The sequence below is a fragment of the Schistocerca gregaria genome, chromosome 1 (assembly GCF_023897955.1).
Source record: "Schistocerca gregaria isolate iqSchGreg1 chromosome 1, iqSchGreg1.2, whole genome shotgun sequence".
Lineage (NCBI taxonomy): Eukaryota > Metazoa > Arthropoda > Insecta > Orthoptera > Acrididae > Schistocerca > Schistocerca gregaria.
This window is the reverse complement of record NC_064920.1, coordinates 656,818,157-656,839,154: the sequence shown is the minus strand read 5'-3', so window position 1 is coordinate 656,839,154 and position 20,998 is coordinate 656,818,157. Positions and strand designations below refer to the sequence as shown.

Sequence of the window (20,998 nt, the reverse complement as noted above, 5' to 3'; positions counted from 1 at the left end):
GGCAATAAATTTCGCTTTTAATGTTGGTCGTAATGTCTTGGGTCGTCAGTATACGTCAGCGTAAGAGTTCACATCCATAGCTGACTGGTCAGCACAGAGGTCTGTCAAGCTAAGGACTCAGGTTTGATTCCCGGTGCAACCAACGATTTTTCCTGGGTGGGAAGACTGAATCTGGTGCACTTAGCCTCGTGGTTTCAATTGAGGAGCTGCTTCAATGAAAAGTAGCCGCTCTGCAGTCTGGTATATCGGCAAAACGGAAGGAACAGCGATGTGTTGATCTCATGCCCCTCCGTACCGCATCTGCACGGTGCCGGAGGCAGATGAGAACACTGCAGCTGGTCGACATCCCTTGGTCCTTCTAGGTCTGAACGAGGAGCTCATTAATTTAACGCTTGTGCATTCTGGCACGGCAACGGCCTTGCCGCAGTGGATACACCGGTTCCCGTCAGATCACCGAAGTTAAGCGCTGTCAGGCGTGGCCGGCACTTGCATGGGTGACCATCCGGGTTGCCACGCGCTATTGCCATTTCCGGGGTGCACTCAGCCTCGTGATGCCAACTGAGGAGCTACTCGACCAAATAGTAGCGGCTCCGGTCAAAGAAAACCATCGTAACGACTGGGAGTGCGGTGTGCTGACCACACGCCCCTCCTATCTGCATCCTCAGCTGAGGATGACACAGCTGTCGGATGGTCCCGATGGGCCACTTGTGGCCTGAAGACGGAGTGCTTGTTGTATTCTGGCACCGTGACATAACTCACATGTCGGTTGCATTTGTTTCATTGTACATACGGGGTGTAATGAGTATATTTCTAGACATTTTATATGTGGTACCTTAATATGTGCACATATCAGTGTAATGGTTGTTTTTTCGCTGCATAGACCAGTCTTCCCACAAACACGTCACACACTTTTCGACCTGATCCAGAATGAAATTTTCACTGTAGCTCTCCCCCCTCGGAGATTCGAGTCCTCGCTCGGGCATGGGTGTGTATGTGTTGTCCTTTGCATAAGTTAGTTAAAGTTAGATTAAATAGTGCGTAATCCTAGGGACCAATGACGTCACCAGTTTGGTCCCATAGTCCTTACCATAAATTTTCAATTCCCAAATTTTCACTCTGCAGCGGAGTGCGCGCTGGTATGAAACTTCCTGGCAGATTAAAACTGTGGGCTGGACTGACGGAAGTGAAGCTGTGAGGACGAGTCCTGAGTTGTACTTGGTTAGCTTAGTCCGTGAAAGGCAAAGGTCCCGAGTTCGAGTCTCGACCCAGCACACAGTTTGAATCTGTCAGGATGTTTTACGACCTGATGTACTCTGCACGGCCGTACTGCATCGCTAAGTAGACTATACCTGTCAGTATACACTTTCTGTTTTGCGTCAATGTGTCCACATTTCGATACCCACCTCATTGCCAGGGGAAGATAAACATTAATGGCTTGCTCTTACCACATATTCTTGGAGGTACTAACCAAACTAAAACCATACGACTTGTACATTGAGGTGAAAAAAGTTCATGGGATAGCGATATGCACTTATACAGATGGAAGTAGTATTGCATACTGAAGGTATAGAAGGTTGGCGCATTGACGGAGCTGTCATTAGCACTCAGGTTATTCATGTAACATTGTTTCTAACATGGATGTGATTATGGCCGCATAACGGGAATTGACAGGGCTTGATCGCGGAATGTTAGTAGAACCTAGAGGACTGGGACATTCCATTTCGGAAATCCTTAGGGAATTCAAGGTTCAGAGATTCGCAGTGTCAGTGAGTCTGCCAGGAATATTAAATTTCAGGCATTACCAGCCACCATGGACAATGCAGTAGCCGGCGGCCTTCAAGCATCGACCGAGAACAGCGGCTTTTGCGTAGAGTTGTCAGTGCCAACAGGCAAGCAACACTGCGTGAAATAACAGCAGAAATCAATGTGGAACGTACGACGAACGTCTCTGTTAAGACAGACCGGCGGAAGTTGGCGTTAAGGGTCTATGGTAGCAGACGTCCGACTTGAGTGTCTTTCTTTGCTAACAGCACGACATCACCTGTAGCACCTCTCCTGGGCTCGTGAATATATCGGTCGGACTGCAGTCGACTATAAAAGCGTGACCTGGTAAGATGAGTCCCGGTTTCAGTTGGTAACAGCTGATTATAGAGTTCGAGTGTGACGCAGACCCCACAAAGCCAAGGACCCAAGTTGTCAAGAAGGCACTGTGCAAGCTGTTGGTGGCTCCATAATGGTGTGGGCTGTGTTTAAATGGAATGGACCGGATCCTCTGGATGCTCGTCTACTTGGCGACCATTTGCAACCATTCATGGGCATCATGTTACCAAACACAGAGGGAATTTTTTACGGATTACAATGCGCTCTGTCGCCGGGCCACAGTGGTTTCGCGATTGGTTTGAAGGACATTCTGGACAATTCGAGTGAATGGTTTGGCCATCCAGATCGCCCGACGTGACTCCCATCGAACATTTATGGAACATAATCGAGAGTCCTGCACCGGCAACACTTTCGCATTTATGGACAGCTGTAGAGGCAGCACAGCTCATCTACAGGGGACTTCAAGCGACTTGGGAGCCCATGACACGTAGAGTTGCTGCACTATGCCAGGCTAAAGCAGATATTAATAGGAATCCCACGACTTTTGTCACCTCAGTGTAAGTGCAATAATTATTAACCTGAAAAAGACGTAAAACCTAATGTAATGTTGTTCGGTACATCGTCCTGTCACCAATGGAAATGTATGCACTTACATGCATTACATCTTGTATAGGACTTATAGTTTGTTTAAGCTCATTCTCATTGGTCTGAAACACAAATTTTATTTCGTAGTACATGTGTATAGGAAATATGTGGTAATAATTTCAAACACACTTCTGTACGACACATTTCGCTATTAGTTTCCTACTATAAAAAACAACTTCTTACCGCCAAAATGATTACAAACGTTTTAGCTATTTTCGTTATATTTACGATTTTGTCTGAACCTTTCTTCACATCTGTCTCGCTATACACTGATGAGCCAAAACATTAATACCACTGCCCACCGTGAAGTTGAATGCCTCTTGGTGGTGTTACAGACACGTAACGCAGTAAGGAAATAGTGCAAGCGAAACAGAGACGAATGGGCCGTCACTATAGTGAAGATATTGGCGGGAAATGAGGAAATCCACTGATACAGGATAGAGCGGAGGAAGCGTATGTCTTTCACTATTGAATGACTGGGACACGGTTTGATAAAAATAATAAAAACAAGCATTAAGTGTAAGATTTTTTAATTCAATTTTGAAATATACATACTTTAATTTGTTTAGAAAAATAACGTCTTGGAGATGACGTCCCTCTTGCTGGATACAAATTTGGATCCTCTCCCTAAAGTTAAGCACGGCTCTCTCCAACATTTCATTTGGCGCGGCTTCAGTTTCTTGACGAATGGAATTCTTCAGGTCTTCAGGAATTGTGCTAGGCTTGTCCACGTAGACTTTTGATTTTAAATATCCCCACAGAAGTTGCAAATCAACAAATCGAGTGAGCGAGAGGACCAGTAAACATCATATCTGGAAATAGCATGTCCTGGGAACATACACTCCTGGAAATGGAAAAAAGAACACATTGACACCGGTGTGTCAGACCCACCATACTTGCTCCGCACACTGCAAGAGGGCTGTACAAGCAATGATCACACGCACGGCACAGCGGACACGCCAGGAACCGAGGTGTTGGCCGTCGAATGGCGCTAGCTGCACAGCATTTGTGCACCGCCGCCGTCAGTGTCAGCCAGTTTGCCGTGGCATACGAAGCTCCATCGCAGTCTTTAACGCTGGTAGCATGCCGCGACAGCGTGGACGTGAACCGTATGTGCAGTTGACGGACTTTTAGCGAGGGCGTATAGTGGGCATGCGGGACCGCACCGCCACTTCCCAGCAAATTAGGGACACTGTTGCTCCTGGGGTATCTGCGAGGACCATTCGCAACCGTCTCCATGGAGCTGGGCTACGGTCCCGCACACCGTTAGGCCGTCTTCCGCTCACGCCCCAATATCGTGCAGCCCGCCTCCAGTGGTGTCGCGACAGGCGTGAATGGAGGGACGAATGGAGATTTGTCGTCTTCAGCGATGAGAATCGCTTCTGCCTTGGTGCCAATGATGGTCGTATGCGTGTTTGGCGCCGTGCAGGTGAGCGCCACAATCAGGACTGCATACGACCGAGGCACACAGGGCCAACACCCGGCATCATGGTGTGGGAGCGATCTCCTACACTGGCCGTACACCTCTGGTGATCGTCGAGGGGACACTGAATAGTGCACGGTACATCCAAACCGTCATCGAACCCATCGTTCTACCATTCCTAGACCGGCAAGGAGACTGAAACGGAGAAGCTGTTCGCTTGTTGGTTTACTACTATCGTGAGCACCTATGAAAAGTAGTTGAAGTATAGTGAAATAACGAGTAGGCCATACGGTGTTGGACGACCACGTCTCATCACAAAACACAGAGGTCGGAGGATCCCCCACTATATAGGCCAGGCGGGCAGCAATCTATGGCAGAGCTGACGGCAGAGTGAATTGCTGCAGCAGGCATACATGTTTTGAAGCACGTGTTTAAAGGCCATTGTTGAACATGGAGCTCCACATCATACGATCCCCACGTGTTCCTGTGTTGGCCCAATGACATCGTCAGTTATGACTGCGGTGGGCACAGCAAACCGAATTTCCACTGTGGATCAATAGAAGTACGTCGCCTGTCGAATGAGTCGCATTTTTTGTTACACCAGGTCAACGGTTGGGCTATCGAGGTGAATGGCAGCACGAAATATGTACCACGACATGGATGCAGGCCGATGAGGGCATAATTAGGCTATGGGTACACTGAGTCAGACTTCCGTAGTATCTGTGGGGGTAACTGAAGGAATCATGAGAGCAGTGAACTACGTGAAACTCACTGTGGACCACCTGTATCGCTTCATGCTCGAAGTCTGCCCCTACGGCGACGCCATCTTCCAGCATAATAACTGCCGCGTTGCAAGGTCGGAATGGTGCTACAATGGTTTGAGGGGCGTTATGCTGAACTCACATCGATGTCTTGGCCACCAAATGTGCCTGTGTAAATCCATTGGAACACATATTGGGCGCCAACGGCGTGCCTGTAAACCACCATCCCGTAATTTGCGGGAATTTCTTCACTCACTTGTTGATGATGATGTTGTCTTCAGTCCTGAGACTGGTTTGATGCAGCTCTCCATGCTACTCTATCCTGTGCAAGCTGCTTCATCTCCCAGTACCTACTGCAACCTACATCCTTTTGAATCTGCTTAGTGTACTCATCTCTCGGTCTCCCTCTACGATTTTTACCCTCCACGCTGCCCTCCAACGCTAAATTTGTGATCCCTTGATGCCTCAAAACATGTCCTACCAACCGATCCCTTCTTCTAGTCAAGTTGTGCCACAAACTTCTCTTCTCCCCAATCCTATTCAATACCTCCTCATTAGTTACGTGATCTATCCACCTTATCTTCAGTATTCTTCTGTAGCACCACATTTCGAAAGCTTCTATTCTCTTCTTGTCCAAACTAGTAATCGTCCATGTTTCACTTCCATACATGGCTACACTCCAAACAAATACTTTCAGAAACGACTTCCTGATACATAAATCTATATTCGATGTTATCAAATTTCTCTTCTTCAGAAACGCTTTCCTTGCCATTGCCAGTCTACATTCATACAGTAAAGCTGCATGTCCTCGGGAAAAATTACGGCTGTAGTTTCCTCTTGCTTTCAGCCGTTCGCAGTACCAGCACAGCAAGGCCGTTTTGGTTAATGTTGCAATGCCAGATCAGTCAATCATCCAGACTGTTGCCCCTGCAACTACTGAAAAGGCTGCTGCCCCTCTTCAGGAACCATACGTTTGTCTGGCCTCTCAACAGATACCCCTCCGTTGTGATTGCACCTACGGTACGGCCATCTGTATCGCTGAGGCACGCAAGCCTCCCCACCAACGGCAAGGTCCATGGTTCATGGGGGGGGGGGGGGGGCACTCACTTGTAGAATTCATAAAAAGCATAATATCTGTTGTTCTCTCAAAATTTTAGATGGCATGGCGACTGAGACCAAATGTTTCTAAAACCGAGGTAAGACAGTTCCACCTCTCTAATCGCCTTTCATCAGCAAAGATCAGTCCACATCTCGCCTCTCTGGCACAGTCAGATACAACGAAAGCCCAAAATACCTGGGAGTCACTCTGGACAGAACTTTTACATACAAAAAACACCTTTCCTTCTTGGTCAAGAAGATACAAATACGAGTGAACCTTGTGAGAAAGCTGGCAGGCAGTACTTGGGGAGCAGCCACATCAGTCACCCGAGGAGCATCCCTTGCAGAATACTGTGCACCAGTTTGGCTCCGAAGCGCCCACGTAGTAGACGTGCAACTGAACTCAGTTATGAGAGTAATTAGTGGTACAGTCCGGTGTACACCTACTTGCTGGTTACTAGTGCTTTCAAACATCTGTCCTCCGTCGAAAGGCTGCTCTTTACAACCTCTGTCAGCAAGTTTCTGAAAACAACTCGATCCCTCTTCATGACGATTTGCTATCACTGCCCAGGAAACGCCTCAAATCCGGAAGACCAGCCTGTGAAATGGGAGTCCAAATGCTATCCACAGGATTCGACCAGGACGCAGAGTGGAAACGTGAGTGGCAAGCTACAAGAACCCGAAACCACGAACTTGTAGACAGTCCAACAGTTCCAGTTCCAGGCTTCCACCAACCATGGGAGATGTGGTTGCAGTTAAACAGATATCAGACTGAAGAGGGTAGGTGCAAATACAACATGCACAAGTGGGACTTTTCAAGTGACAGTGCGTGTGACTGTGGTGACACCCAACCAATGAGCAACAATGTGAATGAATGTCCAATCAGAAGCTTCCCTTGTGGCATTGAGAAGCTCCATCAAGCATCCCACGAAGCACTCAGCTGGATCGAGTCCATCAACATCCGAGTGTAGTCTGAGCCGCTTTCAAACATGTGTACTGTATATAATTTCACATTTTCATTTATATATATTTCTTTGTTTTGCTAAATGTGTATTACTGTTATTTGAAGCATACAATAATAATTATAATATCTGTTGTCTGTGTTTGAAAAGTGGAACAACACGCTATTAAACAGGTAATCATGTTTTGATTCATCGGTGTACATGTGTATTTAGATGTCTTGTAGAGTCCACGATGTCTTATCCGAGACATTTGTGTAATGGGCAGTTATGAACTTTGAGCATGGCTTTTAAATTTCTAATCTAATCTGGTCCAGATCTTGGTGAGATAATGGAAATGCACACAGATGTGTAAGGGAGCTTACTGGGAGCGTCGAAGCGCGCCGCAACAGCCTGCGTGGCGGGCAGCAGCGCGAGCGCCGGCAGGAGCAGGCAGACGGCCGACAGCGCGCACGGCGGCAGCCACGCGTTCCGACACGGCAGCCACGCTCCGCACCCGCTGCTGGGCGCCGCGCGGCTCCAGCGGGCTGGCGTCGCCTGGAACCAGGAACAACGCCGCCTCCCTCAGCTCTCCCGTTTCTTTTGCCTTTACTGTCTACCTCAAACCTGTTTACAAGCATCTGTCGTACATCGACATCTGTAAAGTGAGTGGCAGAAGGTGTGTATTGTATAAGTGTCTTTTCACAGTGCGAGAAGAAAGATCGGTATGAGCCCAATATTTCATAATTTTGACGTCTTCGACATTACGCTGTATTTTATGTTTTTCTTTTTTTTCCTTTACTGAGTTTCGATTCCCCCCGAAGGGGCGGGCTGGCAGCAGCTTAGTAAACCGCTCTTCAGCCTACAGAGTTTGTTTTAAAAAGATGAAGATAATAAATAATAAAAGCAGGCGATAAAATCGGTAACTTAAATGGAAAAATGGCGGAAAATCGTGGAGCTTAAAACATAAAACAAATTGTTGGTGATACTAATAGAATACATATGAAGCAGACAGGTAAAATAATAGACAGACAATTAAAAAACACGGCGACAGTCTGGTTAATGTTCGCAAGAGTTATAAACTTCACACCCAGCGACAGCATGATTTCTGTTCGCAACACTTTGGAAAGAAGAACAACACGGAACATTCACTTGAACGCTGCGCTAAAAAGTTGGCACAAATATGACATACATCCGTCAAGGGCAGATGGGGGGAACCTGGACAGATGAAAGAAAAGGGGAGGGGGAAGAGAGGAAAAACGAAGTGGGGGGAGGGGGGAGGGTTCTGGGCAGATGCGACAAGGAGTGGGAAAAGAAGGCAGAGGGAGGGGAATACAAAAGGACTTGGGGGTGGGGAAGAAGGGAGGCAGAGAGAGGTTAGGCGGGGAGAAAACAGGATGGAAGGGTGGAAGAGGGAGCCCGGGGAAAGGACAGAGGAAAGGATGGGGGGGGGGGGGTGAGGATCAGAGTTGATAGGAGGGTAGATGTAGGGAGAGAGGGCATCACCCAGGAGGGGGAGGTGACGGAAGCCACCTTGGGAAAGGGTTTAGAGATGGAGGATAGGGGGGGACACAACAGTAAAGGCATGCCAGAGGGCAGGGATTGGAGAGGAAAGGAGCAACAAGGGGGTGAGGGGGATCAAGGCGGCGGGAGGCGTAGAGCATGCAGATAAGTTCGAGGAAATGGAGCAGATGAGGAAAGGGATGAGGTTGTAGAGGATCCGCATGGGGGACTACACTGTACCCTTTTTTTCTCCTTTATTGAGTTTCGATTCCCCCTGAAGGGGGCGGGCTGGCAGCAGCTTACTACGCTGTATGTATGCCTGAGTATATATATCTTTACAAGTTTTCGAACGTAGGCTCTCGCAATTTTGTGAGTAAGGCTCTCCAGTTTGAACACAGCCAATATGTTAGCGTCTCCTACTGCAATTTGTTGAACAGTTCTGTGACACTTTCAAGTTCTGTCAGACATATCCAAAAGAACAGACACAACGTATATACAGTGTCGCAAAAAAGTTGGCACACTTGCAAAGGCGACGTCAATTTTGATCCGATGACGGCTTATGCCACCTGGTGGATGGTAGATGTACTGATAATGGTTTCACCGTCGTCCGACAAAAGATAGCATAGTGGCGTAGCGAACAGAGTGCCATCTGTGTCTACCCTTCAATAGTGAAAGCTCAGTGTGGGCAGACATGTGAAGCTAGCAGGTAGCCATGCCATGGACATGCACTCGTGTTCCCTGTAGCTAACTTAGTGAGTATGAAAAGGGTCAAATAGTGGCCTTCCGAGTGGCGGGATAGTTCTTTCGGAGAATTTCCACAGACGTTGGAAGTGCTGAGTCAGTTGTGCCACGATGAAGGTGTCAGTGGTCCTGTGAACACTCTCATACCCATAGGAGACGTTCTGGACGTGCACGCAGCACAGGCGCACGGCAGGATCGTGGTAGTATAAGCACAGTAGTCGCAGATCGCACAGCTATCACAGCACATGAAACTTCTTTATTTAAATGTGTGTGTCTGTACTTAAATTGCCGAATGACTGAGAAGATGAAACTTCTACGTTGTTTGATTCTGAAACAGCTGAGTAAAACTGAACAAACTAAGCCTACTTTCTCTTTACTTTTTCTTATCATATTCTAGCGTAACACAATCTGACTGCTCAAAAAAAATTACAACCTGACTTCAAATAATTAATTCAATAAATGGCCCTGACTAAAAAGAAATCTTAACAGTAACGTATAGATATCATTTCGGAAGCAGCCCACTTCCATAGTCCCCCTGCTCCCTAGAAAGAAATTTACTAATTATTTTGGGCAGTGGCCAGGATCAATGTAAGTGGGCTGCTTCTGTGTTGGCAACGATGGGTATCGTTTTGCATTGTATCTCTGACTGCGCTTTCTTTGTAAGAGACTCTGTGGCTGATTGGACTCGTTGTTGGAAGTTAATCGCCAGTGGTGTTGGGCAGTTGAAGTTAGTCGCCAGCAATGATGGAAGTACTGTTGAACAGTTGGAGGTGAAGAGCCAGCAGTGATGGATGTTAGATGTGAGAAGTTAGCATTGATGGAGGGTAGAAGTCTGAAGTGTTAGCGTAGGCTAACGATCTGTACATGTTCGATATGGAGATGAAATATTATTCATGATTATATACCTTTGTATGACGATTTATATTCGTGTTCGAACTGGATGTCACATTATTAAGGTAAAAAAATACATTATTTGGGTTGCAACAAAATCGTTCCTTTGCTAACGACATGCCTATTAGTAGTTAGTGGCTTTAGTAGTTAGAATCTTTTATTTAACTGGCAGTGTTGACGCTCGCTGTATTGCAGTAGTCCGCATTATGAAAATTTTGTGAGGTAAGTGCTTAATGAAATGTATAGGTTATTGTTAAGATATCTTTTTAGTCAGGGCCTTTCTTTTGAATTAATTATTTGAAGTCAGGTTGTAATTTTTTTGTGAGCAGTCAGACTGGGTTGCGCTAGAATATTGTGGGTCAGTGTTGACATCATAAGAAAAAGTAAAGAGAAAATAGGCTGAGTACGTTCCGTTTTACTCAGCTGTTTCAGAATCGATTAACGTAGAAGTTTCATCTTCTCAGTCATTCTGCAACTTAAGTTCTGACACACACATTTAAATAAAGAAGTTTCACACAGATAAGACGGCTTGTGAGCCAGGACGTGCCAGCACTAACTTTTCCGAACCGGTTATTAGCAGTGGTACTATATTCACGCACGACTCTAGCCCATCTTCCACTCACACCACGTCATCGACCTACACGACTCGACTGGTGCCGTCAGAGAACTACTTGTAAGATGGAATGGCGCGCCGTGGTCTTCAGCGATAAAGCAGATTCTGCCTGCACGCAAATAATTATCGCTTGCGCGTACAACATAGATCTGGTGAGCGCCGTCTCGTAGAGTACGTTCGTCCAAGACCAATCAGCCCCCCCCCCCCTCCAGGCCTTATGGGTTGGGATACCATAATCTACAATTCTTGTTTCTAGAGGGGACGCTAACCATAGTTCGGTACGTGCAGAATGTTGTTAATCCATTATTTTTCCAATCTTGCAAAAGGTGGGTGACGAGTTGCTCCAACAGGATAATGCTCGCCCTCATACTGCCTGTGAATTTCACACGTGCTCTGCAAGACGGGCAGGAACTCCCTGGCCAGTGCTATCCTGTACTTGTATCCAGAATAGCATATGACGAGACAAGAAGTGACTCTTGTGAGTCATCAGCCAACAACTCTTAGACATCTATGTGAATAGGTAGAGCAGGCGTGGCATCCAGAAACAGTACTCGCCATCTGCGCCTGCTGTCCATGGCGGTGACATCACATACTAATATGGGTGTTTCAGCATAGGTCCATACCTGGTGCCTCAGAACCACTTGTGCTATTTATCTGTAAATGTAATCATTTCATGAACTCTATGTGCACTGTTGCAACAATAACTCTTGAGCAAATTGAAAACCTCTAATAGGGTGTACTAATTTTTTCCTCTTGTGTATAATTGTGAAAACAGCAGGTGATCCCTTCAATGCAGATGCTCACCAAGCTCGAACTCTCACGGGAACCACGGAGATGCCACAGGTAATGGGGCTAATATGCAGGGTCACTAAGTCAGCAGTGTGTGGTATAAGCTGAGTACTTGAGTCTGACAGGAGGCGAACTAGAGTAGTCAATGCGATTGTCGTGACCACTGTGTCCAGATGGTGTAGTGGTCAGTCCATTTGCCAAGTAATCAGGAGACCCGGGTTTGAATTCCAATCCAGCACCTATTCTGAACTTGCCCCACTAATATAAGTCAAGGCCTATTGACAGCTAACGTCTTTAATTCCTTGACTGCAACGAAAAGTGCAACTCTTCTGTGAGTTCATCACATCTGTTGCTTCATGATAGACTGGTGAGGGCTAGAGCCCTCCATCTGCATGTCGAAGCTGCACGAGCGGCTCTCGTTCCCCGTCACTCGTTCTTCGCGCAGCTCAGCTTCACTCAGCTGGCAGCTACCGCACTCGCCTTCACGCATGCGAGCACTCGCAAAGTGTCACGCGATAGGTGCGTGCCTCTACCACACTGCCGAGGAAATACGGCGTATGACGACAGCACGACACTTCGTGAGGTGTGCTGTTGACTGCAGGAAGCACATCGCACCTGCGCACTCTGCGGCTTCACAACCTATATGCAAGTCGGCACAGCTGCATGAGATTTACGTGACTGATCACGCCGAGTAAGTGGCTGAGTCATTACACGGGGTAGTATCCATCATCTGACGTAACAACTGCTGACCTATGCGAAGTTTGCCGACCCCGTTTCACCCTATCTCTAGTGCAGCGAAGCCGAATGAATAACACACAATTAGCCGTGTGTGCGCTTGCACTACTCTAGTAAAGGCCCTAGATTGGTGAATAGACGTTAAGGATCTGTCGAAAAAACGTTTCGTGAGTTACCATATTCACGTGCAAATTGTACTTCCTTGGAATTCTTCCAGTAAATATGAGTCTGACATCACTCCAGCTGGATTAATGTGTCCATTACATTTTAAATCGCGACGGACTGAAGCTTCTAGATTCACAAAGCGCATAACTGATTGATTCATTTACTAGGCAAGAGACAGAGGGTGGCCAGCCTTTTTGTAGAGAATTTAGAGGAGAGAGCGCTTGAATCATCTGCCGTTAAACTAAATATATTTTGGAGGTATGTGGACGATATTTTCATAGTATGATCCCATGGAGAAGATAAATTGACGGAGTTTCTTCGCCACTTCAACTCCATTCATAACAACATTCGGTTCAGCATGGAAACAGAGTAATATGGTTATCTGCTTTTCTTGGATGTGTTGGTTAGACGATAGAATGAAGGCTCTCTGGAGCATTCCGTTTATCGTAAGCCCGCTCTTACTGTTTGTATTTGCAAGCGCCAAGATGTCATCACTGGCCGCAAAGTATGAGAGTGCTTAAAACTCTGGAACACAGAGCTCACGCTTGCCTCAGATCTGGATAGTTTACCTAAAGGGCTCGCCCACCTAAGGATAGTGTTTAGAAGGAATTGATATTCCACCCAGCAGATTAACAGAGCACTGTCAATTAAAATCAGTTATCAGGAATTGGTTAAGCGGGAGAACGCGCCGACAAAATCTTTAGCTTTTCTTCCTTTTGTGAGCTACATTTCATTTAAAACAGCAAGAATCCTTTGTGAATTTCAAGTGAAGGTTTTTTTCCGTCTACCATCTAAAATTTCAGACCTTTTGGGATCGGTGAAGAACTATTGTTACTGTGGAAGGCCAGAATTTGCAAAATATCCTGTCAGTGTGGTACGGCTTACATAAGACAGACCACACGCACTCTGAAAGAAAGCTGCAGTGAACATCAAGGTTACATCCGCCTTTTCCAGCCAACCAAGTCTGCTACTGCCGGACATTGTATTTCCACTGGACATTCAATGGAGTATGGTAGAACTGTGATTCTGAGCATAGCTACATCTTTTTGGGACTCCATTATTTAAAAAATTCGCGTAAATATCCCTGGCTGAAAATCTGATGAACCGTGATGGCGGCTATCAGTTGGACTGTCCGTGGAACCCCATCGTCTCCACGATTTGTTCTAATCGAAGACTATAGAGCGCGCCAATGGCCGAGCTGAGTGGTTACACAGAGTACAGTAGAGCTCCGCGGTTCTACCAGCGAGGGCGCCGCCGCCCTGAAGTGTGTCTGTCAACCTGAATTTTGACGCATGCGCGAAGTACTCGCAGCACGCTGTATAGGGCGGAACGGAGCAAGTCTTCGTCAGTCTTAAATGGCTCACCTGAAGATGACTGGCAGATGCCCAGTCGAAATACCGTGCAATGAACTAAACGACGACCAGCTACAAGCTCGAAATTTGTTTGAACATTCAGTTAGCGAGGAAAATTTTAAAATTCACAAGTAAACTAACGTTACCAGGAAGACATATAAAATCGGAACTGACTGGTTCAAGCACTTATAACACTTCATTTAAGAACATAATAGAATATGAATGAAATGTGGTTCGCTGATAGGCTAAATAACTCTCAAACATGTGACATGATGTGACGCTTGTAGGCAATGAGGCAATGGTAATACGTAAAAATCTCTTTCATATTCTACTATGTTCTTAAATGTATTGTAAGCGCCCGGACCAGTCAGTCAAGAATTTCTATATCTTTGATGATAACGTAAGTTTACTTGCCTATGCAGTACACCGATGGCCCCTCCAGATTTCGCTCAGTCGTGGTAGGTGGTCCCATCGTGAGGCCGCCAGGTCATGGACAGTGTGAGTACAGTGTTTGCTCTCGCTTTCTGTTTCGTTTGCCCCATCCGCCCAGACTTTACATTTTTAGGTCAGTTTGATTATTAAAGCCTCTGCTTTCTCCAGGCTATGCCAATATGCACTGATTTGGAGCTCATGCGCTGGCTGGTCATACAGCATGTTATGCGTTACCAAATACAACAAGTAACTCGCCTTGTATCGGTAGTCTACTGTTTTGGTTGTTATACATATGTTGCATTACATTTCTTCCCTCCTCTGCTTTGCATGTTAGAGTTCCATACAGTTTTTAAAATCCCAAAACCAGTCGTGGTTTGACTAAATAATTAGAACAACTAAAGTAGATTTCTTTACATTAATTATTCTCTCTCAGTTGCGGACGTCCTACATGCCAAATGCTGTGCAATAAAGTGTCGTGCAGGGCAGCCAAGAGTTGTTATAACCTTCTCAGCTTGCGGAAGAAGATGATTAAAACTTCAGCTGGGATAACATTCAATAAAATTTGTCTAGAAAGTAACGTCGTTCCTAATTTTATTAAACAACTATTCTATAAGAAACATGCTCACATGCCATGTTATGTACCGAATTTGATAAAAACAGTAATTGTGAAAGAAATGAGATAGTTGTACGTAAAGAAGGACTCTCTTAATAAGAAAATGTATAGTGCTCATTTACAAGTAGCCAAAGAGCTTGACTGATTTTATTTGACCATGACAACACTCATGACCGGAAGTTTACAAAAACGAGCCTAAAAATTGACAGAACAGAATCAGTAGATGCACCCACGTGTAGTCCCCGTTCTCATAATAAACTGGACGCCCGTAGCAATATTGATTACAGGTCTGACTCGTTGAATAAGGACCTGTCATACAATACGCACTACAGTTTTGATTATAAACCTGCAGCATCTCTAGTGGCTTAAACTACTGCTGACCTTGACCAAACTAGTGTGATTCTTCGATCAAAAATTACTACCTTTAAACTAAAGGAGGCTATTGAAAATGAATTATCTAAACACTACACACAGGTTAGTGGTAGTGTGAAAACACAAAGGCCATACGCTCCCACAAAAGAGCAGCGCCGGCTGGAGGGCATTGCGGTTCTAGGCGCTACAATCTGGAACCGAGCGACCGCTACGGTAGCAGGTTCGAATCCTGCCTCGGGCATGGATGTGTGTTATGTCCTTAGGTTAGTTAGGTTTAATTAGTTCTAAGTTCAAGGTGACTGATGACCTTCGAAGTTAAGTCGCATATTGCTCAGAGCCATTTGAACCAAAAGAGCAGCAGATAGTTCGGAAAGTCAATAAGAAACTCAAAGATAACCAGGCTTTTATCATAATAGCTGTTGAAGGCTGCACATCTGTTATTGTTTATGAGACTGATTACATACAAAAAGCCCATGAGTTTCTTGACGGTAGCAATATACTAGCATGCCCCCTCGATCAAACGTCTCAATTCGTAACTGAAACCAAAAAAAAAAAAAAAAAAAATACTCAGGAACACACAGAAAGTTTTGACCTCATTTTAAAAAAGACATTACTACCAATGATTCCGAAAACTCCGGTCCTAAGAGGTTCACTTAAGATACATAAACCAAATTCTCCTAAGAGCGAAAGTGAACGCCACTGACTCTCCGGATTATTGGCTACCTAAGAGTTGAATAGTTTTTGCTGCAAACATTACCAGTTTCCTACCACATACATTGTAAAAACCATGGGTGTGCTCATAAGCCGCTTAAATAATGTTGTTCTTACGTGTGACACATATATAGGTAGCAACTAAGGAAGTTGTCCCCACATTGAGAAGAACCTAGAACAGCATGCTACTGTTGTCTGTCAAGTTATTGACGAATTCATAAACTAGTGTTGAAACATAATTATTTCCAGTAACAATGTAGCTTACAGATAAACTGAAGTGCTGGCTACGAGCTCCCCTTTAGCGAGCATAATCGCCAATATTTTCGTTAGCCGGTTGAGCGTCAGCCCTTTTCGTCCACACGAAACACTCGCAAAACGTAGTGTGTTACCGACGCTATGTTGACGATGTACTTCTCTTGTACAAAGCCCCCCCCCCTGTGTCCGACAGTTTCACCAAGATCTAAATAACATGCATCCCAATATGCAAACCTCAAACACCACAACAATTTTTCCTTGACATATTTGGATCTCCTTGTTACCTGCCAAGACAGTAAAATTATGTACGGCTTTTATTGGAAAGAAACAACTGCTAAAAGTACCATTCACAGTTCATACAACCATCCACACAAATGTGTTGCAGTGAGTCAACCAAGCATACAAGACTATGAAAAAGAAATGAAAATTATTAAATAAATAACACATAGTTAATGATACTCTACGTAAACAATAGACATGCTTAAGCAACAGATACAGCAGTAAGAGGCAATATAATAATAATCACAGGACCACTCTCACACATATCGTTAAGGATTCGGCATGCAACGTATAATGTAAAATACCATAAATAGGAGTTATTTCTGACGAAGTGGGAAAATAGTTTTAAAAAAAGCTGGTATAACTCCTGCGTTTTATATACCGAACCAAGTGGGCCTACAGTTTAGATAGGACGAAACCCATAGCCACAAACCACATGCACGGCCAGGTAACTATCAGATTGATTGTAACGACTGCCAGCGCCTTTATGTTGGACAAATAGGATGTACTTTCGCAATTCGGTTCATAGAACACCATTACTTAAGGAATTCGAGAGCTATTTAACTAATCATCTACAAGCACAAAAGGTACCTTACATAGTCAATAACTTAAGTATCGTCCATGTACAGCCGAAATGTCGAGTCTTTAACTGAGGAAATTGAACTTTTACGCAGTTTGAACCAGAATCCACTACATAAACTAAATGAGCAAACCACATTGAAACATACGGATCTACTGAGTAACTAAAAGTTTCTAAAATGATGTGTCACAGTTTTAGCGTATTCTCTAAACCTACTCCCTCATTCGTTGTTTGTCATGAATCATTTCTCCATATTAATGTTATTTCGTCTAATAAATGGCGCTCAGCGTGATCATGTTAATCTGTCATTCGGCCCCTAGCGTCGCTATACTTACATTTTAGAATTTTTATGATGGTTTTTATTTTTATACATTGTTATATACATCACTTGAGACCATAATGTATCCTACATATATGATGGCGAACTTGGTGTACCGTTTCCTGCGATTACTCTTTACCACAGATTTTACTGTGCAACCTCCTCTTCACTCATTTGGCCTACCTTGTTGCCTATTATGGCACATATTTTTACAAGTCTCTGAGGATCAGGGTTTTTTTCTCCCACTGGTTTAGTTGCTTCCCCTCTTAGCCTCCTTTCAATACCATTATTTCTTTGTGTAATGTATGGCGACCAGTCTGATATTTTTCTTTGTTATTTCGCTGCTTACATTCTATACCCACATTTTAGATTCGTAACGGTGTTTGTATATTTTATTTTTCGTCACTTGAACCCATGAGATATCATACACATGACAATTCACTTAGCACAGTCTGCATTACCATTAACTTTTATCACTATTGTTACTGCTATTATCCTTTGTTCATTCATTTTACCTTATTGCCTAAAAACGTCACATTTTGTCACATGTTTGAGAGTTATTTAGCCTATCGACATACCACAGCTCACTCATATTCCATTATGTTCTTAAATGAAGTACTGTAAGAGCATGGACCAATTAGCCCAGATTTCCTACATCTTTAGTGGTAACGTCAGTTTACTTGCTTGTACATCGTTGGCGCCTCCGCTGCGCCACGCCTCCAGATCTCCGGCGTCGCCCTCCACCCAGTCAAGGTTGTCGTTCTTACTGTGCGGCTGCCCAGCAACGGACAGTGTGAGTACAGTGTTTGTTCTCGGTTTCTGTTTCCTTTGACCCACCCACCTGGATATTACAATTTTAGGTCAAGTTGATTATTAGGCTATCCCCTTTTCTCTAGTTCGGCCAACATGTGGTGATTTGGAACTCTTGCTCTGAGTGGCCCATGTTACCAAATACAATAAGTAAGTCGCCTTGATTCGGTAGTCTGCTGTTTTAGTTTTTACACATAAGTTACATTATATTTCTTCCACCTCCCCTTTGCATGTTACGGTTTCATACACCTGAAGATAGGATTTTAAAATCCTGTAAATGGTCGTGTTTTGAATAAATAATTAGTACAACTCAACAGAATCTCTCTAAGTAACTATGTTTGTCTTATTGATTTCCAAATATTGGTTTAAGTACTGCATCGCCAGTCACACTGGCAAATTTTATTTGAAGCTATTACTCATTCATTATGTAACATTGGAACAAGTAAATAGTATGTTTCTCTACACATAAATTAAAAACTAATATTTGCTTATGAAATATAAATAACAAATTAGTAACTCATACTTGCTGCTCAGAGACATTTGAACCATTTGAAGGGGAAATTCGATCTTTATACCAGGTTTTCGTACTAATTTTGTATGGTTAAAAAAGTCAGCAAAGTCGTAAATTAATTATTTTCCACATCTAAGACGTTGAAAAATTCTAAAACTTCTAAAAAATACGTCAGTAGCGTGAAACCTGCTATGTTTACATAACATTAACGCTTGTAAAATGCTGTAGGACTCAAATCAATGAATGTGATATCACAAAGGTACAAAAACGCCTGAAATGTAAAAGGAAGTGAGGCTTAATTTCCACACATACACATGTTTGCCAAATTAGTGCCCAAAATTATAAAGTAAATGCCCCAGTGAAAGATTTCAACACTTGATAAAAGCTAACATTTGATAACGTAGCCCTAAAAATTCGATGTCGTAAAACTACCGTGAACAGGCTTATAGCTGCAAAAGAAGTAGTTTTAGCTAAGGGGACAAGCATACTGAATGTAACTAATTTAGCCTACTCACAAAACACTCCCAAATAACATATTCCTGCGTTGTTAAATGGTTCTCTAGCACCATTTTTAGGAGGAATAAAGGTAAAGTATCACGTTATTCACCAGAAACAATATAAATGGCGTATTGGTTGCCAGTTATTGCTTTTGTTACAAAACACACGCGTCTACTGAAGGCTATGTACAATAGCAGTAGTGCAGTCAGACCCAGGCTGGCAAAACACAACAGAGTCGCAGATTAATTATTTTCCCTGTCTGTCATTTTGAAAAAAATTCAAAACTGCCTGCAAAATACTTAGGCACTGAAAATAGTACAATGTTTATGTTGGTACCTGAGTTTAATACATGAAAAAATACTATAAGACTCAAATCAATTAAGGTGAGGTCACATATGTCTGTAATGTAAAAGAAAGTGTGAGTTAATATCCACATATTAAAATATTTGTCGTATTAGTGTCATAAAGCTCTAAAGTATGTGTCCCAATGGTAGATATCAATGACTAAATTGACATTTCACCATTTGGAGGTAATAATTTGATGTCGTTAAACTACCCTGACCAGGCTTATAACTGCAGAGAAATATGTGCTAGCTAAGCAGGCAAATAGACAGACTAGATGTAATCAATGGAGTGTAATCTTGATGTAAATCACAACTCACCGTCAAAGTACATATTCCCAAATTTAAAAAAGATCTGAAGCGCCATTTTAGGAAGGACAAAGACAATGCAACATGTTATTCACTAGAGAAAATATAAACTAAACTCTTCATTGCCAGTTATCGCTAATTTTACAAATGACACAGGGCTACTGAAGGATCCCTAAAAGCCGGCCAGATTGGCCGACGGGTTCTAGGCGCTTCAGTCTGACTCTGAGCACTATGGGACTTAACTGCTGAGGTCATCAGTCCCCTAGAACTTAGAAATACTTAAACCCAAATAACCTAAGGACATCACACACATCCATGCCCGAGGCAGGATTCGAGCCTGCGTACGTAGCGGTCGCGTGGCTCCAGAGTGTAGCGCCTAGAACCGTTCGGCCATCCCGGCCGGCAAGCGATGTTCATGTGGCAGCAGTATCCAAACACATAAAGTGTGTATTTAGCCTGCACACTTGCATTTCTCAAACTATGGCTGGGGAAAATGAAGGCTTGTAACAACCATTTCACCACAAAGACATACACAACACAGTTGTCTTATTAGGGAACGAAAGAAGGAAAGAATAAGATGTTTTTATTACTAAAATATTACTTGGAACATAGGAGAACAAGTACTGCTTGCAAACACATGACCAAAGACTGTAGCAGTGGGAGATGTGACATTCCCAACCGCAATGTCAGAATCGATATCTCGAAAAAGCTACTCATCAAGTTTTCTAAGATCTTTCACACTTTACAAGCACAAATTAAATATTGTCCCAAATAAAATGTCTGTTTAACCTATTAAAACACATTTTTACAGTAAGCTAAATCGCTACGAAAATTCCTTGTATGGTTTGCAGTCACAAAGAGCCATTGTAACACACCTAACTCCTAACGCAAGGCATTGTATGACCATTCTTAATTGCTATGAATGCTAAACAGATTTCGCAACACATATTAAGGTGATGTTTTCTCATAACTTACTGATACGTAGATGTAGACCTGTAAGTTGTGATGATGTGAAATATTAGTAGAACACAATCAGAAATAACGCGTGTGTGTCTACCAGCCCGTGATGCTGCCTCAACTATAATAAACGCGTAATAACAAGCACCTGTGCTTGCACCTGTGGTCTAGGGGCACCTGGTGCAGTCCGGCTCTCGCAGCCGAGCGAAACAGACGTGCAGTGTGTGTTTTCCGCGAGCAGCACAGGCCTGCGCGCC

General features: G+C 44.0%; 1 pseudogene; it reads left to right on the top strand.

The window, feature by feature from the left end:
- Positions 1-408: 408 nt before the first annotated feature.
- On the top strand, positions 409-526 carry LOC126289487 (5S ribosomal RNA; annotated as a pseudogene).
- Positions 527-20,998: the final 20,472 nt, after the last annotated feature.